Source organism: Lontra canadensis, unplaced genomic scaffold (genome assembly GCF_010015895.1).
Source record: "Lontra canadensis isolate GAN:19392208 unplaced genomic scaffold, GSC_riverotter_1.0 scaffold11, whole genome shotgun sequence".
In the NCBI taxonomy this organism is placed as follows: Eukaryota; Metazoa; Chordata; class Mammalia; order Carnivora; family Mustelidae; genus Lontra; species Lontra canadensis.
In genome coordinates this window covers 21,244,683-21,267,555 of record NW_022631005.1, presented here as the reverse complement: position 1 = coordinate 21,267,555, position 22,873 = coordinate 21,244,683, and the positions used below count along the sequence as shown (strand labels likewise).

The following is a 22,873-nucleotide window of genomic DNA, read 5'->3' as shown; positions in this document are numbered from 1 at the left end:
GACCAGATAGGGGTAGGGAGAAGAGGGAGGCTTGAGGGAGGGGTGTCTGAGACAAATGCAGAGGTTGGGCTTGACGGGGAGCTGGGAGGGGCAGTGCACTGTCCCTGGAGATGGCACAGTTTGGTTTCTAATTTTGGAAATGGCCATACCAGGGTTTCCAAACTGGCAGGCAGGCTGGCAGCAAAGGGCTCTGAATAGTAGAGAGAACCATCTGGAGGCAGGTGGCCACTCACTGTTATGGAGGGGTTATATGCAGAATCAGCAACACCTAAACAATAGGGCTTAGTTTCTAAAGGGGGAAAGAGGCAGAAAGAAAGTAAGGACTGAGCCAGAGAACTCAGTCCTTCTAAAGGAGCAGAGAAGTGAAAATCAATGAGTCAAGGAACACTGGGGCACAGAGGTTCCAAGGCTCCCAGGTTCACTTAGTGTGATTGGCTACTGGGCAACCCCAGGAACACTGCCAGAGCTCAACCAATGGACCCCCAGGACTCCTAGTCTGGGAGTCTGGAGCAGGGCCCAATTCTATATGCTTTCCCCTTGAGAAGAGGGGTACCTTAGTCTAAGCGAAACAGGGGGTCATCAGGATTACTCTGGAAGCAGGGCCCCTTAATGTGCCCAGATAAAATGGCTATAGAGCTATTGTTCCTTGAATCAGGGTCAGAGGGGAGTGAAGTGAAGTGATTTCAATTTTCAAGGAGAAAGCTAGAGACAGGAACCACCCAGCAGGCTTTGCAGGGGCAGATGTTTAAATAAACTCCTCTTGCCAGAAATTGCCCTGATAGCCAGAAGGGTGTGTCTCTCTGGGAGGGGACCAAAGACCCTGACCTGGAGACATTGTGATGACTGAGCAGAGATAAAAGAGGAGGAGACTGAGCAGCTATACCTCTACAGTCATTTGAGGCTGCTGCAGGGGCTGGTGACCTCTGGCTGGAGAGCAGAGCGGAGAGCTCTAGGCTTCCCCTGGGACTATCTCCAAGGTCCAGGATCAACCACAACTGCTCAGGTTACCTAACAGCAGAGCAGGGCGAGGGCACCAGCAAAGGAGAAAGAGCTTAGCTAGCCAACCTGAAGAAGAGAGAGGTCATCAGGGACTACTAGATCATGGCAGTAGCAATCACCTGGATCCTGGCACACTAAAAGATTTCCAGCAACTGTAAGTGACCCCGATGAGAGTGAGTTCTCGGGGCATGCTTGGAGGGATGGTGTAGGGGCTTTGGATAATGTTGTCAAGGAGATCATTTTTGTTGTTTTTGTCCTATTACATTGTAAACATGGAATTTGTAGATTAGGGTAACCAAGATTTTTTTCCAAGACAATTTATTGCCTAGGTAAAAGTTTGCTGTTTCCCATTCATTGTGTATTAGTGATCCAAAATCTAGGGATAATTAATGTTTTAAGAGCCTCAAAAATGTTTCAAAACTGATTAAAATTAATATCTAACTGAATGGCTATAAAATTTAACAGTAAGCCAACTAGTGAACTGCAACTCAACACTTAACTCTTCACATGGTGATAGAACAAAAATAACAAAAATCATCTTTCTTATAGTAGACCCCACAGATTACCCAAAAGACCAAAGCATTAAATACATGAGTACATATTTAATTTGAAACAAGAGTATCTTGAAATATTTGATATAATGTGGCTGGGGACATGAAAATGAAGGTGCCAGAGAAGGACGTAAAGGACACAAAAATGATCCTGTTCTCAAGATTCTGGGTGGGCTCCATCTCAGTTTTCTGGGAATGTCTTTTGAATAAATAGTACATCAAACTTGCTGGCTCTTTCTTGCTATAGGCATCGCTACACAAAGGTTGTAGGTACTTAATCCTAAAATTCTAAAGTTTTTGGATCCTTAATGAGTATCATATAATGCAAAAGTACTACAAAACTAGGAATTCACATGCAAGGTGAAAAGCCAGAGACCCAAGAAAGAAATGGAGATATGGGAAAAGGAAATGAAATTATGTGTAAGTAACTCACAAGTTATTAAAGAGTTTTAGTGTTTTCTTCCAAATAAAAGACCTAAAATTTATAACAGTGAAAAATAATTAGCAACCAAGTTGTTCTTTTCTTTCCACATAAATTCCAAAACATAAATGTTATGTCAAATATTTGTCTGGTAACAAGTGTTAGTTTATGGAAGTAAAGCCTGAGTTTGGTTCCCTTGAAGAAAATTTAAGACGGAAAGGGATAATGGCTAGAAAACTATGAGGAAGCCAGCTCACCAGGAGAGAAGAGCTTGGTGGACATTGGGAAGGTTGGGTATGAGCAAAATGTCCAGGGAAGCACAGAGTACTTCACTTGGGATTCATGAAATATATCATGTTTACCAAAAAGCTTAGTACCACTTTCTTGACTCTAAACAGAATAATGAATTTGGGAATTATTTGCTACTGCATGCTTTAGGTTTTTTTTTTTTTGTTTTTGTTTTTTAAGATTTTATTTATTTATTTGTCAGAGAAAACAAGCAGGGGGAACAGCAAGCAGAGAGAGAAGCAGGTTTCCCACTGAGCAAGGAGCCTGATGCTGGACTTGATCCCAGGACCTGGGGATCATGATCTGAGCCAGAGGCAGATGCTTAACCAAATGAGCTGCTCAGGTGTCCCTGCTTTAGTTAGAACTGGAAAATAATAGTACAAAACAGCTGGTGGTATGGAAGGCAGTGGTGAGTCTATTGTGTGTACCCAGTCACGAAATGGAAGCATTTGTGATTTTAACTTAGAAAAGAAAAATAAAATGCTGCAGTCACTAAAATACCAAAGTGGGACGCATGGTTGGCTCTTCAGATGAGCCTCATAGGGTTAGGTCAAGAAGATCCAAAGTCTAGTCCTCATCTGTGCTCATGACACTCAGAGAACGACTCTTCTGATTTTTATTAACTGCCAACCTATTAATTACAATGAGTAGAACTTTCAAGTCATCCACTGAGGAGTGTGAATGGTTTTCTACAGAAAACTAGCATTGGAGAGAAAAATGAGTATCAAAAGTTTATTGGTGTCTAAGGAGTTAACAACACCTTGCATTGCCTTGAGCAATGCAAACCTGATAAATGACTAGTGGAAGTACACTATGCACAATACCGGTGAAAAAGCTGTTACTTATTTATATATTTATAAAAATCACTTATGGCAGTAATAAACCAAAGCCTATAATAGTTTAGTTTTCCAGTAGATATCCAGTAAGTTCGAAATCAAATCAACAAAGGTAGTTCTTTAGGGGATTGGTATAATAGCACCAAGGTTTAATCCAAGCTTATTGATCACTGTGTCATCTTTTACTTTGCCAAACCATAACAGTTTTATTAGCATTAGTTATAAGCCATCTTTACTCTTACTCTTTCCTATTACTTTATCAGTGGATAAAGTCACCAAAAAAAGAACGGCATGTCCCAACACTGCAGAGAGAGCAAGCCTAGGGAAAGGACGCTATGAAAATACCCTGAGGAGCTATTTGACATTCTTGTGGTGGAACCACCTCCAACCAGAACCCAGTCAAGTGTCAAAGGTCACCCAAGTACCACTCATTCCTTAATACCCAATTGAAAATCTACTTCAAAGATTTATTATAATGATTGCTTGGGTGTATTACATGTATCAGTGCCTAACAATGACTGATCAGTGGAAGAGAGGGTGTGATATAATTTAAGGGGTTGAAAGAGCTAAAAGGCCTGGGCAGAAATCTTACACAATTTTCAGTGTTTCACATAACATAAAGTTAACACAGACCTACAATGAGTACAGCAAATAATTTAACTGTTCTTTGTGTTTGGAGAACACGAAATTTTGCACTAATATTTGCTTTCCCCACTCACAAGTCCCTAGCACACTAATGCTCACCTCCACTTTTGCTTTTTTTAACCCTTGACTAAGGTAATTTTGAACTTTATGGTTATGCTGATCCTTTTTTTTTTTTTTTTTCTGATACTCTTTGGCGCTGGTTGTATCCCTCGCATGTTTTATGTGTTACATCGTGAATAACACACAGTAGTATTAATTTGAAGTGAAGGAGATCTGCTTTCCTGGTATTCAAACCCCATTCACCCTTGAATTACTTACTACTTCTGATCCTCAGCTCCTTTATCTGTAAGATGGGAATCATTTCTACCATGAAACTGTAAAGTTGCTGAGAGGATTTTAAAAGATCATCCAAGAAAAAAAAAAAAAAGATCATCCAAGTCTGTGCTTACAGTGCTCGATACAGAGTAAAATAGTATTTTTCTTCCACCTCCCCTTTTCTTGGAAAAGCAGGTAAACAGTGGACTGAGGCGCAGTTTTAAAAAGTTAAAGGAACTGGGGGGGGCTGTCTTTAAATGATATTCGTGCCTGCACTGTCCCTCAAAACTCTTTAAATGAGTGCATTCTCGGCAGCTAGAGCAAGATTTCTCTCACGAGTGCTGAAACAATGTTCTGTAGGTGGTCATCTTTCTTTGAACTCCATGAGGAAGTCTCCTCATGTCTTAAGACCATTGCTTAGATACAGCATTATTTACCGACGTTTAGTCGTGGGATGCCACCTGTTCTTTCTTTTGCAAGCAAGCCCAGTCGCCTTTAGGCGGACCCCTTCCTTCCTAGGCCTGAGACTTCCACTGCAGGCTCATCTCTAACCAAAAACCGTTCCACTGTGGCATTTCATTTGCCGACCTGGAGTTGTCTTTATTTCTCCCTGGAGACTTTATTGCTGTTTTCGTTTTCGCACTTCACATAGTTATGAACTTGCAACAGGGGCTCGGTAAAAGTTGCACCTTGGCTTTCCAGTCTGGTACAGCACCAAGGAAATCATACCGAGAAACGGTTGCCGCCTATAGCACCTACGTCTATCCATTTAAGAGGCGTTATCAGAGGGCTTTTTAGGCAAGGAAAGTTTTACGCTGGGTCGAAGGGACGTCCCGCAAGAGGAGGGACGCCTGGACCCCTCCAAGGTTGCTAGTGCTTCGGGCGCGCACAGCCTAGGGCCCACCGCCCGGCACAAGCCGTGGCGGCCGAGGCTGCGGCGGCGGCTTCCAAAACCCGGCGGTGGATTCGGGCCGGCCCGGAAGTGCCCGGCGCGTGAGGGAGGGAGGAAGAACCTTGCGAGCCCACGCCGCCGCCGCGCGCACGCGCCCTCGCTGGCTGGGGCTGGGGCTGGGGCTGGAGAAGCAACTCGGAAGCCGGAGCCCGGACGGGCCCGGGTCGGGGAAGGGGGGGGCTGCGCGGGGGCGGGAGCAGCGGAGGCAGCCGCCCCTGGCGGCGGGTTTGTTTATCCCGGGGAAGAAGTTTAGGAGCGGGAGATAGGGAAGGAAGGCGGGCCGGGGAGGAGGGATGCGGCTCGGTGGAGGCGGCCGCCACAGGGACTCGCCGCCATCACCTCCGCCGCCGCGGCCGCCGCAGCCGCCGCCTCAGCGGGAGAGAAGTCGCTGCCGGGACTGCCCGCCGCCGCCGCCCCGCACGCCCGGGTAGGTGCCCCTCCCCCTCCGAGGTCCCCGCCGCACCTAGGTTGCTTGCTCTTCCAACTCCTAGCCCTTTCAGCTCGCTTGCGCTGGAGCGGGGCGGCCTTCTCCTCACCTACTGCGCCCCCATTCCTCCTGGCTCCGGACCCCTGTTCCTGCGGCGTGCCTTCCCTTTCTCAGGGCTGCTTTTCGCCCCCGCCCCTCAGCACCCCCCTACCCCCCCGCCCCGGCAGGCCTTCACTTCTCCAGTCTTGGCTTGCCCCTGGCGACCCCCACCCCCCATCGATTTCCCAGCCTCCGCCTACCAGGATTCCCGAGACTTTCCTCCACGAACCTCGCCCCTTTTCCTTCTCCAGTCTCGCTCCTTTGTACCTGTGTATCTCCACGCCCGCCCCTTTATACCTGGTCTGTTTTCTTCCCCTCTTGGAGTATTGCCTAAAGATGGAAGCCCCTTTGCCTCTCTTCTCCCCCGCTCCCCAGCGTCCCCATCACCTCTCATCCCAAACGTGTGAAGTTATCCCCATAAGCCCATTTTAGCTTGAATTCTCTGCTCCCCGGCTAGACCACTCAGTGTTTACTGCGGTGTTCAGGCCCTCAACCTACTTCCCTACCTCCAAGCACACCTTCCCCTCTCACAAATTCTCTGTCACGTTCACAAGGTAACATCAAACTAGCTCTGAGGTTCAGGGTTCAAATGTTCACTTTCCCCTTTTATTCCCTTGTGCTATCTTTTCCCCTAACTCCTCTTTCTTTGGAGTCCGTGTGTACTGAGTACAGGGGAGAGGATGGTCGAGTTTTCTTCCTCAGAGCAGTAGATGCAGTAGAATTAAGATTTACCTTTTACTTATCTCAACTTTTGACCTCTTTTTCTGTGAATTGTGTCATTCAGCCATACTTTTGAGGCTGTTGATGCTTTGTCTATACTTGAATGATCCTGGGCCTAGATTATTCCATTGTAATACTTGTCTTCGCAGTTTTTCCTTATAGCTGAAGCCACTGTTTTTTAGGAAATTTAAGTAATAAAAGGTTTTATACCTTGGAAAATTACATCTCTGCTGCCATAATGGGAAAGCTGGAATATTTCAAATCATCATCCTGTTATTCTTAGGAGAAATGGCGCCTAGTGGTTAAGAGCTCTGATGTAGCTGAACTGCCAGGATCTAAACCCCTGCTTTGCCATCTTCCAGCTCTGGCCTTGGGCAAGTTATTTAATCTCTATGCCTCAGTATTCTTACACCTCTAAAAGGGGGTAGTGGTATTCTTGATAAGATGGTGGTGATAATTGTATAACTTATTGCAGGTAAAATACAACAGTTCCAGGCACCTGGTAAGCATTCAGTAAATGTTCTTTATCATCATCTCTTAGCTTGACTTCTCTTGTCTATTGGTAGGTTAATTTTGAGGAGGGAAGGTGGGAATGGAAGGCTGCTTTTTGCTCTTTTTCATTTAACACCTTTTTTGATGTAGTCATGATTCATATTTTGTATAAATTAATTCCTTCTGGTGTGAAAAGTACAGAGTTTTAGCTCCCTGTTTAAGGGTAAGTTACTAGGCTACAAGCAAGTCAGTCCCAGCTTCAGGTGTCCTTAAAATGTTACATTTGTTTTGGGAATAGACAAAATACATAGCAAATTTATCGTAGTGGAAAATGACAGTTTTACTGGTAAGTAAAACTGATTGTTCACACTTACCAGTCCTTTATGTTGAATTGGTACTCAAGAACTTGGCTTCATTCAAAAGACTGGTGGCTTTTCTCTCTTAACATATTATGTTTGTTTGTTTGTTTATTTATTTTGAACTTGGCTTCATTCAAAAGACTGGTGGCTTTTCTCTCTTAACATATTATGTTTGTTTGTTTGTTTGTTTTTGAAAGATTTTACTTATTTATTTACCTGACAGAGATCACAAGTAGGCAGAGAGGCAGGCAGGGAGGTTGGGGGGGTGGGGAAACAAGATCCTTGCTGAGCAGAGAGCCCGATGTGGGGCTGGATCCCAGGACCCTGACATCATGACCCCAGCCCAAGGCAGAGGCTTTAACCCACTGAGCCACCCAGGTGCCCCAACATATCATGTTTATTAATACAGCCATGCCTTGATGTTTCCTAGATTTTACTCTTTAAAACCCTGACAGTTATTGTCATATTTGCTTACATCCTGTGCATTATTTTCTTGATTTTTTTTTATAACAACTCAGTTAAAACCCAAATAGGTACTGTTGGTATTGTTATAAATAGTGCCATATGCACTATCAAAATAAAGATGTTGTCCGTGTATAGCTTAAAATTATATTTTATGTCACCAGTGGAATGTACTCCAAACTTTGAGCAACAGTGACTTTGCCTATGCTATTTTCTCACCTAAAATAACCTCTGCTCTTTTCCCAACATACCCAGGTTCTACCTATCTTTCACATAGTTTCTGCCAACACTGGTTTCTTTGTCTCTTGCTTTTCCTGCTGTCTGTATGCTGCATTTTTTGGCTTTGAGTAATATAAGCCCTGGTTCAAGAAAAGTGACTCCCTTAGAGTAAGACTTCAGAAGTTTATAGGAACTTTGAAGGAGTGGAAGGAAATGGACATTTAGCATCTACTTTGTGCTAAGCACTCTTGCTTTGGTTTTGTACATATTCATCCTTTCTAAAAATATTTAATGAGCACTTACTTCATGCCAGGCATTGAGGATATGCAAGAGCAGTCCTTCTGAATCAAGAGTTCTAGTGAGTATCAAGCCCTAATGCTCTAGGGCATCCGAGGTATGTAATGAATTAACTCCTCTCCGATGTATCTGAAATGGTACTAGCTATGTACCTTGAGAGAGAGAACTGAGGAAATAATCACTTAACTCGGTTTCTGTAGGGCTTAATTCTCACAGAACCCTGGCTGAGAAAAGCCCCATCAGAGAATAACAGACTGCTTTTTTGTAAGTTATTTTAATGTGGCACTGACAGAAAATAAGCAAGAAGGCAGATAAAATTACTTTATAAGAGACTGGTAGTATTGAAGATGACGATAATCACTAACAGTTACAAAACACTGTGCCAGGCACTGTTTAAAATAATTTAATATCTTCTTTAATCCTTGTAACAGTCCTTTGAAGACTTTATTGTATCTCAGTTTCACAGATAAGGAAACTAAGAAATTATTTAAGAGCCACAAAATCACACAGCTTTGTAAGCAGTGGAACCAGATGATATTGTTGTAGTCTGTTACCTTTTGTTGCCTCTCAGATCTTTTAGTTCCTTGTTGGTTACTTTAGACAAAGTTCTTCACCTTTTGGGGGAAGAAAGAAAAAATAATTTTGACAGTGAGGTTTCCCTGTCTTTTTAGGTTTAGGGAAGTAAAGGAGATGTAACTTTTTTAAAGCAAGGGATGCATAGACTTATCCAAGTCTTATACATGACTAGATACTGAAGGCATTTGCATTTTTGTGGTCCTGCTCACCATTATGTTTCCTGACATAGGTTTATTCACTTACCAAAAATTTATTGAATGACGGATAGTGTGCCAGGCACTGTTCTAGGCTCTGGTGATGTATGTTAGTGGAAGGAATGTACCTGTATTCATGGAGGCAAAAGCTATTGGGATAAAGAAGCTAAACAGCTAATTACAAAAATAATAATTACAATTATGATTACTGCCACAAAGGAAAATTATTTTAAGCATTGAAAGCCCACTAATGTTAACAGGGAATGCTTCTCTGAAAAAATGACTTTTAGGCTAAATTTGAAGGATTAAGTGAAGTTACCCAAGTGTTGTTGGCAGTTTCAGCTTTCTAGAACTGAAAATCCTGTTGGTGCTGGACCTTAGCATATGAAGCTGGTTGACGCAAAATGACACCAGAGCAGATCACAATGGTCAATCATTGTTAAACATTTTGTACTTAAATTTTGGCAATGGGAAGCCACTGGATAATGTTAAAAACCTGAATAAGTTACTTAAGTTCTTACTTTAAAAATATCACTTGACTGCTCTGCAGAGCACACACTGGAGAAAGGCAAGTATAAAGGCAGGGAGACCAGTTAGGCCAGTCCTTCTCAAACTTAATGTGGAGAAGGACCAGTTTTGGTTGGTTTGGTTTGGTTTGGTTTCTAATATGTACTGGTACTTTAGTGACACAATAAAATGGATGTTGTGGCAGTTGTCAAATTGCTATAAAAATTTCTAAATACTTATTTCAGTTTCTGTATTTACCTTGTCTCAGACCAGTAACAGTAGTTCATGGATGACTGTTGGTCTACAGAACACACCTTTGAGTAGAATTGAGTTCAGCTATTATAGTAGGTTAGGCAGGAGACGATGGAATCCTAGTCCAGGATGGCAGCAATAGAAAGTAGCTTGATTGGGGGAAAGTTAAATTGATAGGATTTGGTGATTAGTTAGAGTAGGGCGTCTAGAGAGAGGAGAAGGCAGGTTTCCGGGGTTGGTGGTTCTTGTTGGTAACACAGGGAATAATACTAGGGAGAGGAGCGGTTTTTTGTTTGTTAGTTTTGGGGAAGTGAAGAGAGTATTGATCATAATTCAGCTCGAAATCCTCGTTATATGGCTTACAGTTGATATCTTACTGTGGGAGCTGGTGAATGTGATTTCCCAGAGAGAGATGGTAAAGGGATATAATAATCCCTTGTGAATTTTCAGCATTTAAACATTGGGAAAAAGAAATGAAGCAGAGGAGACTGAGAAGGTGTAGCCAGAGTTGGGAAGAAATTTTCCTTGACATCGCTGAAGCCAAGGCAATAGACTGTTTGGAAAAGGAGTGGGTAATCAACTATTTCAACTATGTTGAATGAAGCTGAGAACTCAATTTAGTTGGCAACTAAAAAGTACTCTTTGGATTGAGCAACATGAAGGGAATTTAATTTTATTATTTATTTATTTATGGGGGGAGGTGCAGAAAGAGACAGAATTTTTTTTTTAAATATTTTATTTATTTGATAGAGACACAGTGAGAGAGGGAACACAGCAGGGGGAGTGGGAGAGGGAGAAGCAGGCCTCCCATCAAGCAGGGAGCCCGACGTGGGGCTCCATCTCAGGACCCTGGAATCATGACCTGAGCCAAAGGCAGCTGCTCAACCACAGCCACCCAGGCACCCCCAGAGAGAGAGAGAGAATCTTAAGCAGGCTCCATCTCACAACCCTGAGATCATGAGCTGAAATCAGGAGTTAGATACTTATTCTAATGAGCTACCCACAACATCAAAATTTTTTATTTCTTAATAGTCTGTCCATAAACTAGTTGATGATGAATTTTGTTTTAACCTGCCAAAGCAACAATCCTAAATTTAGGATAAAATTATCATATCTATAGCATGAGCCATCTTCAGTCATCAGTTTAGACCTCATGTTAGACCTATGTTTCTATTTATCACCATGTAGATGTTCTATAAGCATCTTAAATTCTTTCTACAACTCACGCATCAGAACATACTTAAACAGTGTTTTTAAAGGTGCTTATCAGGTGTTGAATACTAAACTTGTAGAAATGTGATTAGACTTAAGAGCCTAGGGGCATTGGACAGTTAAATATTGTTACAGTGTATTTAGTGTTGTCACTGCAGCTTATTCAGGTTGCCTTGGAAGCACAGATAAGGCATTAGGGAAGACTTGAGTAGTGTCTGAAAGGTGGAGAGGTGGAAGGGGCCGTCCAGTGTAGTTAGTGATAGAGGAGTTTAAAGAAATGATAAAGAAAGGCTACTAAAGAGATGATACAAAATACAGGTATTTTGAAAGCATGCAAAGGCAAGGAATTGGGACACTAGCATGTGCATGGTAGTTTGGAGAAGTTAGTGTGCCATTCAGAAGTTTTTCTCTTCAACTTATGTACCTCTTTCTGTTTGCCGTTTTGATTAATATCACTACCCATGTAAAGGCACCAAGCTTGGAGATACCTGCTGAATATTTTCAAAAGTTAAAGATAACTATGTTGTAGCATTTATTGTTCAAGGTGATTATTTTTATTGGTTGGCTTTATATTTCATACACTAACACCCATACTTACAGAATTATTAAGTAATTTATAGCATAATTTAAAAATATTGGTTATGCCTTGGGTTTGTTTTTTTTTTAAGATTTTATTTTATTTATTTGCTAGAGAGAGAAAGAGCACAAGCAGGGGAGTAACTGGCAGAGGGAGAAAGAACCAGCCTCCCCACTGGGCAAGGAACCAAATGTGGGACTCATCCCAGGTCCCTGGAATCATGACCTGAACTGAAGGCAGATGTTTAACCGACTGAACCACCCAGGCATCCCTCTTTTGGTGATTTTTTTAACGGGAGAAATTTAATACATATAACTTTTTTCAAACTTGGAGAGTTGAAAATGAAGGCCTTGGTAAGGATTGCTAAGAGTTTACTACTAAACCTCAGGTATATGGTTAATGATGGTGTTTTTGGACAATAAGAATAAGAAGAGGCCCCTGATACCGTAAACACTATTTTAGATAGTTGTCTAAATGTCCCTAGATTTACCCTCTTGCACCGTAGTAGAACACAGTTCATCTGCTGGGATTACTCTCTGAAGAATACTGTAGTTGGCAAAACCTTATTGGCACGATCAAAGGCTCATAGAAAATAGTGTGTTAAAAGGGAAAATGAGGTTAAATGTATTTTAAACTTTTAAAACAGTAAAGTTCTAAAATTGATCTGGGATGGGTTTTATCAAAATTTGCTTCTGAGTTCATTGAGTTACTGTGGAAATGTTGTTATTCTGATCTGCTAAGGTAGTTTCCCTTAAATTTTGTACTAGAAAATTATAACTCTTAATTGTTTTTTAATATCTTTTGCTTTTGCCTTCTCCCTGGTTTTTAGTTCCTTAAATCTTGCTGAATTCTTGTGTAACAATTGTATATTTTTCATATGTTACCATGGTTCTTAGAGGCATACTTTTTCAGGCCTCTTTTTTATATACTTATGTAGAGCTCTGATGTTTTCAGACTTGCCTACATGTTCTAAAGGAGGACAGAATAATTACTAGCATTATATTTTGAATTGTGCTCTATAACTACTATATATGAAACAAAACTTTACATAGATAAAAGATAGCAGATTAAAAAAAATTATCAGCAGATAGAAAATTGTGTTACCTCCAACCATGATTGGGATAGGTTGTTTATACACTGAGAACAAACGTATGATGGAAATAATACATTTATACAATATGAACATGCTTACAAAATACTCTTTTGAACTTGTATTTGCTTTCATTCTTAATTGGATATGAGAATAAATAAAATTGGATATGAGAATAAATAAAATTAATTGGATATGAGGAGAATAAATAAAATTGGATATGAGAATAAATAAAATTTAAAAAGAGGTACTTTACACTCCTATTAAGTAATGCAGTATCTCAAGGGTTGTAGTATGATGCTTTTAAAATACTACTTGAGATTTATTAGCAAAGAAGAAACCATTGTTTCCTGTCTGGATATGTTTTTTGAAGCAAATTTAACAATTTTTTTATTGTGTATAAATGCATTTGTACTTCTCCTACCACCCTGTTCCCTCAAGGTAATTTAAGTGACTTTAAGGTAAAGAGTGCAGTTGATACAAGGTGTTTTTTTCAGTTGTAATTTGGATACGATTTTTGCAGTTTTAGTGGGAAATTCCCCTAAAGGTAAATAGTTTTCATCCTATAAAATCGAAAACACACACACAAAAAATTATTGTATAAATTCATTCTGAAATCATCAAGGCAGATGTCAACACAAGATGCTACCAAATACTTAAATTAATTGAATTTGTTTTAGTTAAAAATTTTGGTGGCAATTCTTAGGACCAGTTTAAACCTTTTTTAGTTATTCAGCATGGAGGTTGAGCTTCAAGTTTAATAGGTCCAGTTTTGTTAGAGCTCGAGTGGGCACACACTAAGCAGATTGGTCATTTCTGATTGCATTCAAAGTGTATTTTTTATTATGGTGATCATTATTATTTATTTATTTATAGAGAACACAAGCTGGGGAGAGAGAAGGAGAGTCTTTTTTTTTTTTTAAAGATTTTATTTATTTATTTGAAAGACAAAGATCACAAGTAGGCAGAGAGGCAGGCAGAGAGAGAGAGGAGGAAGCAGCCTCCCTGCTGAGCAGAGAGCCAGATGTGGGGCTCAATCCCAGGACTCTGGGATCATGACCTGAGCTGAAGGCAGAGGCTTTGACCCACTGAGCCACCCAGGCGCCCTGAGAAGGAGAGTCTTAAGCAGGCTCCATGCCCAATGTGGAGCATGTCGCAGGGCTTGCTCAATCTCATGACCCTGAGATCATGACCTGAGCCAGAATCGAGTCAGACACTTAACCTACTGAGCCACCCAGATGCCCCTAAACTGTATTTTTAAAACTTGAAAATATTTTTTTTATGTGAGCATTTTATCCGTGGCACTTGAGAACTGGCTTGAAGCAAGTGGTATTTGGGAGTATCCTAATTTGTGCTTTATTCTTGATGATTTTAATTTTCTCAGATGTCTTATTTTCACTGTTGTTTTGTCTGTCTGCTTCCCCCCATAGTGTATCCCTTATCAAAGAAAATTTCCTCATCAAGTTATATAATGAAACCAGTATTTCTTTCTCACAAAGGATATAACATGGTCTTTCTGCATATATAACATTTGCACATGGTCTGAGAAACTGACAGTACTGTAAAGGTATTTTCATAGAATTTTCTTATAGATCATATGGTTTAAAGGGAAGAACTACCCTTTAAAACACTTGTACTGTATTTTTTTGTATTTTACTACCTTAGGTATAGATAATAGCATAAATTTTTGAAATGTGCTTGCCTTCAATTACTGGATGCATCATTATACATGTACTCCAAAGAGAGAAGATAGTATCAGTTACAAATATAAAATGCCATCAATTTTAACCCATTTTTTAACCCACTGAGCCACCCAGGTGCCCCTAAAATGCCATCAGTTTTAGAAATGTTAAAATATGAGAGAAAATGGGCATCTTAGAATTAATGAAATGTGGCATTAATGTACCTCATTTTATGGTTATCACCCAAATTCCTCAAAATAACTAACCTCCCAACATGAAGTGAAATTTTATCCTGCTTTACCTTAGAGCTTTCTGAATTCTAAAATTCTGCTTTACTTCAGAGCTCTTTAAGTAGCATAGCACAGAAATTAAGAGCATGTAACCAGACTGCTATTTAATAGCTTTGTGAATTTAAGCAGTTAGCATCTTTGTCTCAACATTCTCATCTTTGAAATGGACATGGTAATAGTACTTACCTTGAAAGAGTTTGTTTTATAAGAATGAAATGAGTTATATTTATATTTAGAGTTGTGCTTTATACATAAAATAAATGTTTTGTGTAAATGTTGGTTGATTAAGGACAATATTATTTCTGATTTAGGATATATAAGTAAATGATGTGTTTAAAAGGGAGGGACAAGGGGCCTTATCAAATGGGTCCTTGGTATTTTGGGCACCCAGTGAAGATTAAAGTACTTTGTTGATTTGTCTTCTTTTTTTCTTTTCCTGTGTCTTTTAACTAATGTGAGATTGCAGTCTTGACAACTTTGATAACAAAGTTGCATTTTTATTTTCATGAAAATAATACTCTATAAAGATTCAGCTGAAATTTGCTTTTCTTTCATCTGTATTATGATACAGTTAGAATTTGACATACTATGACGGATGTCTTGAAAATAGCTTGTGATATACTTATGATTCCTGTTAGCCTCATAAGGAATTCATTCAGATATTTTTAAAGAGTTTCAAATTAAAGAACAATGTTTTAATTTTAGTTTAAAACATCCTACTTTGACATTGTGAAATACATGGGGGAAAATAATGAGGCAGTTTTTGTTTATTTTGATGGTATATTTTATATGTTCATGATTTTGTTGGTTCATTGGAGATTTAAAAATATTGTCATATGCTTTAATAGTAAAAGTAGATTAAGACCTTCCTTTGTACTTCCGAATTTTTTCCTCATTCTCACTTTTGCTTTGTTTTCATTTTTTCTGTTCTATTTTGAGCTCACTTCATTCATTTATTCCATAAGTGGTTATTGACCCAACTACTAAAGATCAGGTTCTGTGTTTACACTGATATATTGGAAATAGCCCTCGACCTGAAAGCCTCATTATTTGGGATATAATACTGTCTAGTCATTAAGTGCTTAAGCACAGTGCTGCAAATTGTATATGCACTCTTTGTTTTAATCCTTATAACTAGCCTGCTAGGGCAGGTTATTACTTGTCAAATGTTTCTTCTAAATGATTGGCAGAAGAGTGAACTCTTTGCTGATGGAAGGAAGGTGAAGGTCTGAATGGTCAAGGTCATGGTGGAGGGGAGAGCTTTAGTGGTAAAATTTTTTTTCAAAAATTTTTAGTGTTTTCTTCTGGAAAGGATTTGGCTCTTGCATTCTATAACCTTAATACAACCTTCTTTGTTTTCATATAAAAATGGTTTTAAATTAGCATGAGGGAAGATTCAAAAAAGTGTTCTCTCCCAATTTTAGACTGGAGGGAGCATGGCACTGGGAACAGGATTTTATTACAGACATCTAGGCATCAAGCTGCTTACTTATTTATTAAATTTTTTTTTTGGATAAATTTTTTATTGACATTTAATATTTAAAGACGTGCATACTACATCATATAGCATATACACCCTTGTGTCTGGCTTCTTACACAAAACATTTCTATTTTTTCTTTTATTTGTTTACTTATTTATTTTTGAGAGAGAGAAAGTGTGGGTGTATGTGCAGGGGATGGTGGGGAGAGGGAGAGAGAATCTTAAGCAGGCCTCACGCCCAGTGTGAAGCCAGATGCAGGACTCAGTCCCACTGCCCTGAGATCATGACCTGAACCAAAATCAAGAGTCAGATGCTTAACCAGCTGAGCCACCCAGGTGCCCCCCAAAACATTTATTTTTATATGATCCATTCATGTAGTGTGTAGTAGCAGCTTATTCATTCTCACTGTTCTGTAGTATTGTTTCACTCTTTAGCTATATACCATAAATTACCCACTCTACTGTTAATGAACATTTAGGTTGTTTCCAGTTTTGAGCTACAGCGAATAGTGCCCCAGTGGAATATTCTTGTGTATGTAGTATACATTTTTGTAGTATATGTTCCTTGTAGTGCAACTGTTGGGTCATGGTATGTGCTTGTATTCAGTTTTAGTATGTATTACTCAGTGTTTTCCAAAGTGGTTGTATCAGTTTATACTTTCATCAGTAAAATGAGAATTCCATTTGTCCCACAGACTCTGCAACATTTGCTTGATATTGTCTCATTTATTTAGCCATTCTGGTGGGTGTAAAGTGGTACTGCATTGTGGATAGGCTAGGTTTTCAAAATAAACTTGATTTCCTTCCCCACTAATACCCACATACCCTCCCACATGTGCACCAAGGAAAAGTAGAATAGAGACATGTTTATTTTCACAAAACCCATCAGATGATTCTGGCTGCATTGTCAGTTGATAAGATGCAGGAAGATAAAGCAAATTTAAGTATAGTTTAGGGAAAATGAGCAAAATGAGCATGTCATGAAAATGATAGTTTCATTGTATAGTTCACTGACTTTCTGACAGATGGCGCATTTCTGCCTAACTGTTGCTAAACGTGGGAAGGTTTTAAGATTTTGCAAGCTGGTGAAAAGTTTTGTAGGCTAGTTTATTGAGTGTGTCTGTGACATTGGCTCAAAGCTTTCATTATGCAATGCTGGAATGCACTTGCTCTTAACTTGATTTCTACCCAGACTGCAAGTTGTGTAGGTTCATTTCTTTTGTGAGGTTCTGCTACTTCTTAAATAAGGGAAACACTGTCTACACAGCAGGATTTACTCAGTTTTCAGATCTTGAATGTTGAGAAAATTTTACCATATGCCCACAGCATGCTGTGTGCTGTTTTATATTTAATTTCTTGTTATATGTGGAGTTTTTTCTTGTGTCAACAGAAGGTAGTGTTGCTAATATATTTTTTGTCATCAGATTGTATAGTGAAAACCAGGGAATGTAAAAAATGTTCCTACCTGTGAATCCTATTCAGTGTTAGGATTATGATTGTGGTTATTCCTTATTCTTCAGTGAATGTAGACCTTAGAATTGATGTAGGGAAGTGCCATTCCTGTACCTTCTATTCTTAATTAGTTGTTGACTTCTGCTATTAAAACACACATATGAATTCATAACTGCAGATAAGATAGTTTTACCTTTTTAATATTCTCATATGCCTTTTCATAGCTATTATTTTTATGTCTGACTTCATTTCTTACTTGTGCAAAATACCGTTCCTGGGTAGAGCAGCTGTTTGATAAATACTTGTATTTATATGTCTATATCATTATACCCTGCATGTACATCACCATTAAAATGACTTTATTTTCCTTAAAAATATTTTCTTGAAGAAGAACATTTCACATAGCTGTTTAGTTTACAGGAATAAAAGAAGGAAAAAAACAGAAAAATAAGAGGGAAAGTAAAAGAAATAAAGCAAAATGATCCATGAAGAACAATGTGTTAGGAGATCCTAAATTTTAAGCCAGTCTTGTCTGAAGTGATGTAGCACATCATCGAACTGGACTTAATAAAAGGATGTTATTGCCATCCACCTACCAGCCCTACCTCTCTCATAAGGAAATGCTTTGCAAAATAAACTGAATCGTTTTAATACCTCATGGAAATACTTTAAAGGACATGAATGCCATCTCAGCTCTTCTCATGAGCTAATAATTCCAAGATTCTTATGACTAGCAATAATCAGTAACAATTTAAGAATATGTAGAGTACAAGTATTTATCAAACAGCTGCTCTACCCAGGAACAGTATTTTGCAGAAGAAATGAAGTCAGACATAAAAATATTAGCTATGAAAAGGCATATGAGAATGTTAAAAAGGTAAAACTATCTTACCTGCAGTTATGAATTCATATGTGTGTTTTAATAGCAGAAGTCAACAACTAATTAAGAATAAAAGGTACAGGAATGGCACTTCCCTGCATCAATTCTAAGGTCTACATTCTACATATAGACTACTGCCCTTTATCCTAAAGCATACTATTTTGCCAGTTTTTTTCCCAGAGATTTTAATAACTGAAAGGTCCAGTAAGTGTAGTTTCTCTTATCTTTTTCAAGGATGATGGTTTATCCTGCTTTTATTTAAGATTTTAATTTTAATTTAATTTACGTCTTGTGTCCCAGCATCCTGGTCTTATTCATTTGTAATGTTTAATTTTTAATAAAATACTATTAATAGTTGAATTAAAATAAGCCTGGGTTGGTTTGGTAGATTTTTACTTCCAGCTGCTGCCACGGTCTAGTGTAGTGGTATGTGAGATACATGTGTAGTAATGAGTTCTGTCTTTAACAGGTGGTAAAATCTGGAATCTACTAAGTATACCTCTCTTTTTCTAACCCTTCTAAGATACAGTGCAACCAACACCTTCCTTTAATAACAGTATCAGCATGGGGATTTCTATGATTAGAAGTGGGCTGGGATGCAAATGACTAGGAGCAACAAACTCCTTTTGGTCTCAGGTGATGGTAAGAGATAGGTGTGATGCCACTGCCTTTATTGACTGCTTTAGGAACCATTTCTTCCGTGTCGGGTGCTATAGCTTGAAGTCACAAGGAGGGCAATAGATAGTGGGAAATTACAGATCATGTGAGCCAATATAGTGACTGAGTAGTCCTACAATGGAGTGTGTAGAGCAGCAGTATTTAATAAAGCTTTGTGCAATGGTGGCAGTGTTCTATAATCTCCACTTTCCATTTTAGTAGCCACTAGCTGCTTGTGTCTATAGAACACTTAAAATGAGTCTAGTACAACTGAGGAGCTGAACTTCTAATTTAACTTAATTTAATTTGTTTTATTATTTGGTAAGATTTATTTTGCAACAAACCCTTTTGACAATAGTTAAAAATAGAAATATGTACTCAATGAAAGAATCCACTTAAGAAATTACTCTTCTGCTTATGAAGATTTTTTACATACTCAGAAACCTAAATAAAGGAGCAGACCTTGGGTGGTTGGGTTGACGAGGAGTAGAGGGTTTACAGAATGGTTGTAGTAGAAGAGAAAGGGAATGAAATGTGAAGCATGCTTGCCAGAGAGTGTTTTAAGTGAGGCATTGTGGGTTTTGAGTTTGATAAAGAAGGAAATGAGCCCAGAATGGGCATAATGACTTAAGAATGGAGAGGGCTTAATGAAGTATTGTGAATAAGTATTGGGGGATTAAATTTGTGACAGATGGGAATAAGTTATCTTATGAAAATGATATACTGAGGGTTAACTTTCATAGTTGGCTTAAGCTATTTTAGGTAATAAGTTCCAAGTTAGGATCTTTGAAAAAGATTGCTAAAATTTCAAGTGGGTGAGATCATTCAGGAAGGTGAAGGAGTTCTGATGCTGGTAGACTGGAAATCAACAGGAGTGCAGTCATCCAGTGTGATGGCAGGAACGGCGAAGAAGACATGGAGACAAGTGTTGAAGTCTTCCACTGTAAAGGAGCCTATCTGGAAGAAAGGTGAGAAGATGAGAGAAGGGAGAAGAGGGTAAGAGAATATAACATTGGAGTCATGCAGTTGTCATACAGTTTTGGCAGAAGATTAGAAAAGTGGTCTGGAAGCAACTCTGGTTGGAAGCAAAAGCGGTTGGAAGAGGGGCGCCTGGGTGACTCAGTTGGGTAAGTGGCTGCCTGCCTTTGGCTCAGGTCATGATCCCAGGGTCCTGGGATCAAGCCCCACATCAGGCTCCCTGCTCAGCAGAGAGCCTGCTTCTCCCTTTCCCTCTGCCTGCTGCCTGTTTGTGCACTCTCTATCTCTCTGTCAAATAAAATCTTAAAAAAAAAAAAAAAAAAAGTGGTTGGAAGAACTATACTTCCTACTCCTTTTTTTAGATTCTTTGCAGGTATAAGGAAAAGACCTTATTTTAGTAATTTTGTTTTATCTGCTTTAGTTAGGTATTTATTTCTCTGACCTTATATTTGTTTCTCCAGTGCCTGACCTATTTAGATACTTAATAATGTTTGTTCAGTAAATGCTAGATGAATGTGAAATTGTTCCAGTGTGCTGGAGTTCTAGAACAAAGAGCATTGCTTAGACACTTTCAGAAAATGATTTGAGGGCGCCTGGGTGGCTCAGTTGTTAAGCGTCTGCCTTTGGCTCCAGTCATGATCTCAGGGTCCTGGGATGGAGGCCCACATCCAGCTCCCTGCTTGGCAGTGGAAAGCCTGCTTCTCCCTCTCCCATTCCCCCTGCTTGTGTTCCTCTCTCTCTCTGTCAAATAAATAAATAAAAAACCTTAAAAAAACTGATTTGAAAACTAGTAAAAGGAACTGTTACTTTTATACAATTACCCCAATTTAATTAGATATGTTTGTATTTGAAAGGGTAATACCAGAAGTAAATTCTGTAACTTTACATAAATCAATGGATGGTAGTTTCTTAATGGGTTATTAAGGGTAGTTAAAATATTTGGGGGACCGTTCTTGATTTTTTAAAGGTTGACAAGAGGACATTGCAAAACTGATATATGTCTTTCAGATCTTTAGACAATTATTAAAATTCTGATCTCTGACAATATGTTACTGTGTTGTTTTTGTTATTGGAACATTAAACTCTTGGAGAAAGGAATTGTAGCAGATTGATTAACTTTGCACAAGACAGGTAAAGAAGTCTTCACTTATTTAAGGTAAAAATTTTTGATCCTCGCTAAATGAGCAGGAGGAGAAGTATGAAAGCAAAAGATTCCATTATGACTTTGTAAACAAACAAAACACAACTGGGGGCAAAAACTTTAATGAAACAAAGTTGGGGGGAAAGTAGGAAAAGGGAAATACAGCTTTTATTTTAGATACATGTTTTAGGACTTAGGTAAATTTGAAAAATGTCTAGGGTTAATGTTGGTGGATCCAGAATTGGCAACTAATGGCAGAAACTACTGTAAGTACTTTTCTGATCTTCTCTCCTTCAGTACTAAAATCTTCCTGGGTGAGTAATTACTCCCTTTCTGAAGATGAGAATGCTAAGGGTCAGAAAAGGAAAGTAACTTGTTCAAAGGTTTTAAGTCCTAATTTTTTTTTAAATTTGCGTTGTTTTATATACAGGTCTTTCAGTTATATTTCAGCAAGTTTTAACAAATGTATTCACCTGTGTAGCAACAGCCCAGTCAAGATATAGGTCATTTTCATTACTCCAGAAAGTTCCTTTGAATGTTACATAATTCCTAAGAGATATTTGGACATCAGTCTTAACTTTTTCCCTCTATGCCTCCACATTACTTGCATTAAAAGGGAACTGAAACTGTTAGAAATAGCGACGTGAAAGCAACAGAGTTAATAGTTGATATAATATTTATTGGAGAGCCAAGTGATAAAGGTTGAAAAAACAAAAATAGAATCTAAAAATACACATTTAGGGAAGTTTCACTCTGCTCTTCTTAATAGTTCCTGAAATTATTACTGTTTTGTAAACTACTACTATCTTTGAGTTTCATATTGATGTTCATACACATTAAACTAATTTATTGAGTGCTTTCTATGTACCAGACACTATCCTAGGTGTTTTTTATACATTCCCACTCAACACAGCAGTCATTTGAGGTAATTATCATTTATTATTTCATTTGTTGAGGTATTACCATTTATCATTATTACTACTATTATACAAACAAGAAAACTGAGGCTGAGAGCCCTGACACAGTTTTAGGATTTGAACTTAAGTCTAATATCAGAAAACCAAATTTTTAACCCTGATGGTACTCTCTGGATCATTCTGTAGTACTAAATTATATTTGGTACTTTGCTTTTTAGGAGGCAATAAATTATATGCTGCCTAGGAAATATATAATACTTTTCAAGTAACTAACTTCAGATCCAGTCAGTATGTCTTTGCTTACTATCTGCTGCCTTGTATATGAGGCAATGGTTACATAAATGTGAAAGTATAGTACTTAACACATTTGGTTAATTAGAAAAATTGTATTATCAACTAAAACTCTTGGATATAATTTTTGACTAATAGGGCTTTTTTGTTGTTGTTTCTTCACTCTATGTCCTTAGAGCACATTGCTTCTGTGTTTCAGATTCCCTAACTATAAAATAGAAGTAAGTATTTCACAGGGTTGTTTAGATGGTCCCATGAGATAATACATGTAAGAGTAAAGTTCTAAAGTGTGAAGTAAAATCTTACAGATAATTGTACTAATAACTACAATAAATTTGATTAATTATTTGAGAGAGAGAGCGCAAGCACAAGCAGGGGGAGAACCAGAGGGAGAGGGAGAAGCAGGCTTCCCACTGAGCAGGGAACTTGACATGGGCACCATCCCAGAACCCTGGGATGATGACCTGAGCCAAGGGCAGACGCTTAACCCACTGAGCCACCTACACACCCCTAACTTTGATTAATTTTGTGCAAGAGGCATTGGTTATAAAAGTACTTGAGTGGCTAGGGAATAATTCATTTTACTGAAAAAAATGGTATGGGGTTATAGATTGG

General features: G+C 38.8%; 1 protein-coding gene across 1 annotated transcript in view; it reads left to right on the top strand.

Moving 5' to 3' along the window:
- The first annotated feature begins 5,123 nt into the window (after positions 1-5,123).
- Positions 5,124-22,873, top strand: part of SPOPL (speckle type BTB/POZ protein like) — a 64,272-nt gene continuing 46,522 nt past the window's right edge. The window contains exon 1 of the mRNA XM_032856143.1: positions 5,124-5,434. The gene's annotated coding sequence lies outside the window, so the exon portion shown is untranslated. The remainder of the gene's footprint in view (positions 5,435-22,873) is intronic.